Genomic DNA, 6,000 nt, shown 5'->3' on the forward strand with positions numbered 1-6,000 from the left:
TATTGTTACAACTTCTGACAAATATTAAAGACTAATGAAAGTGCAGAATTCCTTAAGAAAAAGTACTTGCTTTAGGGCTGTTGCCTCTTCTATTGTTAAGGTCCTTACACTTATGAAATCCTTGCTTTGTATTAAAGGACATTTCACCTGCTGAACATGATCAAAGGGTTTTGAGTCTCTCTGTGCTGCTGGCACTTGATGGCACTATCTATCCATACTGATACAAGAATGTCATTTCAGCTTCAGAGAAATAAAACGATTTATTGTGTCCTGTTTCCCCATTTGTGAAAAATGTTTTTGATTGAAGTACAGTATGTTTCATTCCTGCTTGGTACAATTAAAAAATGAAGTTTGGGGCTAAACTAGCTCAGTGATCAAACTAGTAAAGTATTTGAAATGGTCAAAATGAAAAAAAATATTCACACCCATCAAGTTACCACATGGTCATTGTTTAGGGAAAAAACAACTAGCAGCAGCAGTCAAAAATTTGTATTTGTATTAACTTAAAATGGTCATTTTAAAATGTTTGTTTCAAATATCAGATTTTTTATCTTAGTGTTGGCGGTGTCAAATATGTTTTATTTCAAAATAAATAAATACATTTTTAAAAGAACAAGTAATAGGTTTATTCCATGCTGGGAAAAAAAGAAGAAAGAGAACACAACGTTTCGGCCATGGAGCCTTCTTCAGGTGTGAGCAACCTCCACGCCCGAAACGTTGTTCTCTTTCTTCTTTTTTTCAGCATGGAATAAACCTATTACTTGTTCCTTTGCAGCCTACGCATGCTGACGCAGCTACCCACCTGAACTATATTTTTACAAGTTTTTTCATACACCTTAGACTCCCAGACTCCCTTTTCTAAAAGAAAAACAATGTAGAGTCAAGTTCGGTGGAGACATACAACTACATTTATTTCTAAAGTAAAGTTTGCACTGTATATTTAATGTATTTCTAAGTAAAACACACAGAATCATCTAGTTAAAATTCCATTTCTAGACATTGACATTTTATCCTGATAATAAATGGCAAAAAACCTGTGAACCAGTATTTTTAACCTTCCAGAAAATTTAGTTATTTTCATTTTCAGATAAAGCCATCTAATAACTCCTAGCAAGTGCTTTTAATCCCTAAGTGTTTTGCATAGACGAGGGGACCTATTTCTTCCAACATTTGAAGTGCATTATGTGCCAGACAGGCCACAACTCCGAAATGAGAAATATTAAAACAAAACAAGGATTTTTTTCACCAATTGAATGAAGGGGAAAATATGGGGAGGCCATGCTATGCAAACCCAAAACTGGAGTTTAGGCACAACATCTGGGTTAACACCCTTTACTTACTGTATAAACACTACAAAAGGACCATAAATGACCAAGTACTGTAGTTAAAACTATTGTTCAATATCTTATAAAAGAGATGGCACCTCTCGCAGCATAACGTCCCCAGTTATCACAAAGGGACATTAGATTAAAAATCCTGGTTCAGAGAGACGAGTGTCACCTATTCAACCATTAACATTTTACAACTCGGTTTTCTTCAAAGTTCTCCCAACCAGTAGTTACTAGGCCCACATCCTTTCCTAGTTTCAGAGATCTGATGAGATCAGGGTAAAAAATACTATAATAGCACCGTTACAGAAAAAAGTAAGAAACGGGACCTAAAGTACACAATTCAAGAAGACACCAAGAACATATAATTCAAACATCCAGAGGCACTGATGCAATTCATGTAAAAGACTTGTTTAGCTTTTGCTGTGGATCTTTGATCAGTTTTTTTGTTTCCATGGTAACCGCAGGAGACATCAGCAGGCTCTTGAACATGCATTATATAGTGTAGTACAATCTGTGTTTTAATTTAACCATAAATACTTTATTCTTTTAATTGTTCACATATGGCATATATTCCAGTGATTTACAGTAAGAGGGGTATTTATCTGGAATTCTCAGTTCCGCTGCTCTTTGCTTGATGGATTTAGTGCAGCCACTGCCCCAAATCTGCACAGTTTTGTAGACATATTCTTGCAGAAATGTAATGAATTAAAAAATGCTTACAGTAACATGTACTAATATCCTGCTTATTTAAAGCTTTACTTTATGGCTTCATTTACATATTTCCAGAAATATCTGGTAACTGTTCTTATGTTTAAATGTCCAAACTTCTTCATAACCCCGAGTCATCTTGGTCTTGGTCTCAAGAATCCAGAAATGAATAGGGATAAAGGTAATTTGGAAAAACAATTGCATATTTTTTCTGCTCCATTGCTTTTTTTTCTCCTTCATTTGGCTTCTGATGAAGAAGCTAATGAAAGAGTTAAATAGTTGTTGACACCATTAACATTAGTTGTTAACACTGGTTAACACTTTAACCAGCAAAAGTCATACACTGCATTTTTGTTTTGTTTTGCACCATAAACTGACCAAAACCAAAATGTTTTACACAAAGTGCAACTAGAAGAGAATTTAAATGTAACTAGAACTTGTTTTAACTAATATGAATGCATTATTCTTGTTTGTTTTTAAGTTATATGAATCATAAAAATAGATGTGCTGTCTATGTAGAAAACTCTTATAATTAGTGACATCCCTTTACTAATGTTTCAGTGTAAACAAATGCAAGGCATTTGAAGGTACTTATAGTTATATACTGTAAGTACCTACAGTGCCTTGCGAAAGTATTCGGCCCCCTTGAACTTTTCAACCTTTTGCCACATTTCAGGCTTCAAACATAAAGATATAAATTTTTTATTTTATGTGAAGAATCACCAACAAGTGGGACACAATTGTGAAGTGGAACGAAATCTATTGGGTTTTTGAAACTTTTTTAACTAATAAAAAAATGAAAAGTGGGGCGTGCAAAATTATTCGGCCCCTTTACTTTCAGTGCAGCAAACTCACTCCAGAAGTTCAGCGAGGATCTCTGAATGATCCAATGTTGTCCTAAATGACTGATGGTGATAAATAGAATCCACCTGTGTGTAATCAAGTCTCTGTATAAATGCACCTGCTCTGTGATAGTCTCAAGGTTCTGTTGAAAGCGCAGAGAGCATCATGAAGACCAAGGAACACACCAGGCAGGTCCGTAATACTGTTGTGGAGAAGTTTAAAGCCGGATTTGGATACAAAAAGATTTCCCAAGCTTCAAACATCCCAAGGAGCACTGTGCAAGCGATCATCTTGAAATGGAAGGAGTATCAGACCACTGCAAATCTACCAAGACCTGGCCGTCCCTCTAAACTTTCAGCTCAGACAAGGAGAAGACTGATCAGAGATGCAGCCAAGAGGCCCATGATCACTCTGGATTAACTGCAGAGAACTACAGCTGAGGTGGGAGAGTCTGTCCATAGGACAACAATCAGTCTTACACTGCACAAATCTGGCCTTTATGGAAGAGTGGCAAGAAGAAAGCCATTTCTCAAAGATATCCATAAAAAGTCTCGTCTAAAGTTTGCCACAAGCCACCTGGGAGACACCCCAAACATGTGGAAGAAGGTGCTCTGGTCAGATGAAACCAAAATCGAACTTTTTGGCCACAATGCAAAACGATATGTTTGGCGTAAAAGCAACACAGCTCATCACCCTCAACACACCATCCCCACTGTCAAACATGGTGGTGGCAGCATCATGGTTTGGGCCTGCTTTTCTTCAGCAGGGACAGGGAAGATGGTTAAAATTGAGGGGAAGATGGATGCAGCCAAATACAGGACCATTCTGGATGAAAACCTGTTGGAGTCTGCAAAAGACCTGAAACTGGGACGGAGATTTATCTTCCAACAAGACAATGATCCCAAACATACAGCAAAATCTACAAAGGAATGGTTCACAAATAAACGTATCCAGGTGTTTGAATGGCCAAGTCAAAGTCCAGACCTGAATCCAATCGAGAATCTGTGGAAAGAGCTGAAAACTGCTGTTCACAAACGCTCTCCATCCAACCTCACTGAGCTCGAGCTGTTTTGCAAGGAAGAATGGGCAAGAATTTCAGTCTCTCGATGTGCAAAACTGATAGAGACATACCCCAAGCGACTTGCAGCTGTAATTGCAGCAAAAGGTGGCTCTACAAAGTATTAACGCAAGGGGGCCGAATAATTTTGCACGCCCCACTTTTCATTTTTTTATTAGTTAAAAAAGTTTCAAAAATCCAATAGATTTCGTTCCACTTCACAATTGTGTCCCACTTGTTGGTGATTCTTCACATAAAATAAAAAATTTATATCTTTATGTTTGAAGCCTGAAATGTGGCAAAAGGTTGAAAAGTTCAAGGGGGCCGAATACTTTCGCAAGGCACTGTATAAGTACTTATACTTATAGGTATACCTATACCACACGTTCCCACCTGTCAGAGCCACTCCTCTTGTAGTTACCCTAAAGCTACAAGAGTTGGTGTTTCCTTGAAATCCCAGAAGACCCTCTGGATATCTAAAACCCGAGCAGTACTATTCCAATTGGCAACCATTATTTATGGAATGGACTGCGGTTGGCAATTGGCTTGGCACAGGAAGAAAACCGCAATGCCAAGGCCAGAGGGGTAAACTGGCATGCTGAGCAAGCACTTTCACTTAATGGGCTACTTGCAAGCCCCAAACTGCTTTTTCCAAAAAGTGAAGAAATATTACATCTCACAATGTTTAAGGGAGACATTTTTGTTAGATGTTATGCATTTCAATGGTACAGTTATGCATTTCAATGGTACAATTTACAGAGAACTACTGTATATTGTCACCTCTTTTCTACTCCTGGAACAGCTTTTTGTCAATTTCCCCCCAAATATAAATGTGGCACAGTATGTTTTTTTAGTGAGCATTAATAGTACTTAATAAAAGATAAGCTACTGTATGTCTCTGGGTCCGTATCAGCCTTCATCTTTGTTGTGCTATAGTTTTACTTCCACTAAAACTGTCAAGTGAACAAAAAATATGCACATGATTGAAAGAGATAAACACTTGATATAATAGAGAAAATAATTCCCAGTCCAAATGTATTATTTATTTTATGCCAAGAAAATGAATTTTAAACTCTGTCATGTCTTTACTAACAGTAGTATTAAATGTTCATGAAAGTACAAACAAGCCACAGATATAAAGTCAGATGATATTACCATCTTTGAAAATTGAACACACTGAATACATTGAACATATTTTATAGACCTCCCTTTCATTAAATTGAAATATTATTTGGGATTATCAATTATAATCAATTCAACTTTTGAGAGCAGCATAGTAAGACCAAAGACAATAAAATGATGAGCAGTCTGGTGTAACATAAGCCTATTTTAAACAGTGCAAAATGTTTGTTTGTGAACAAGCTTTTTAGACCTTATGCGATTGCTAGGTCACTACTATAATGAATGGAAGAAATATCATATTTTGTGTGTGCAGACATTTTATAATGTCTATAAAATATGCAGACAAAAGGTCATTTTAAAAATAATTTAAAACAGAGTTTTGAAGGAAAGTATGCAAGTATTTTCATTCCTCCTGATGTGGCTCACAGCTCATCAGTCATGCCGATTTGACACATGCAGGATCCAGGGCAGAACAGGTGTGAGTGATAGAAAGTTTCAAAACCGCACCATACAGTGATCTTGGGGATGGTGCAGTGGCTCTGTGGCTAAGGATCTGCGCCTGTGGCTGGAATGTTGCTGGTTTGTATCCCATGGCTGGCAGAAGAATCCTACTCCGTTGGGCCCCTGAGCAAGGCCCTTAACCCCAACTGTTCCAGGGGCGCTGTATAAATGGCTGACCCTGCGCTCTGACCCCAAGCTTCTCTCCCTGCCTGTGTGTCTCATGGAGAGCAAGTGAGGTATGTGAAAAGACAAATTCCTCATACAATAAATTGTACATGGCTAATAAAGTGATCTTATCTTTATGTAAACACAATACATAGAGATCAGAGATTTCATGAATGTCACAGAACCAGTAGCATATTTTCTTTTGTCTGAGTATATATGGTAATTGGTATATAATAATAATTTTCTAAATCTGAAGTGTATAATAAATTACTA

This window comes from Lepisosteus platostomus, chromosome 12 (genome assembly GCF_059453375.1).
Source record: "Lepisosteus platostomus isolate fLepPlt1 chromosome 12, fLepPlt1.hap1, whole genome shotgun sequence".
Classification (NCBI taxonomy): Eukaryota; Metazoa; Chordata; class Actinopteri; order Semionotiformes; family Lepisosteidae; genus Lepisosteus; species Lepisosteus platostomus.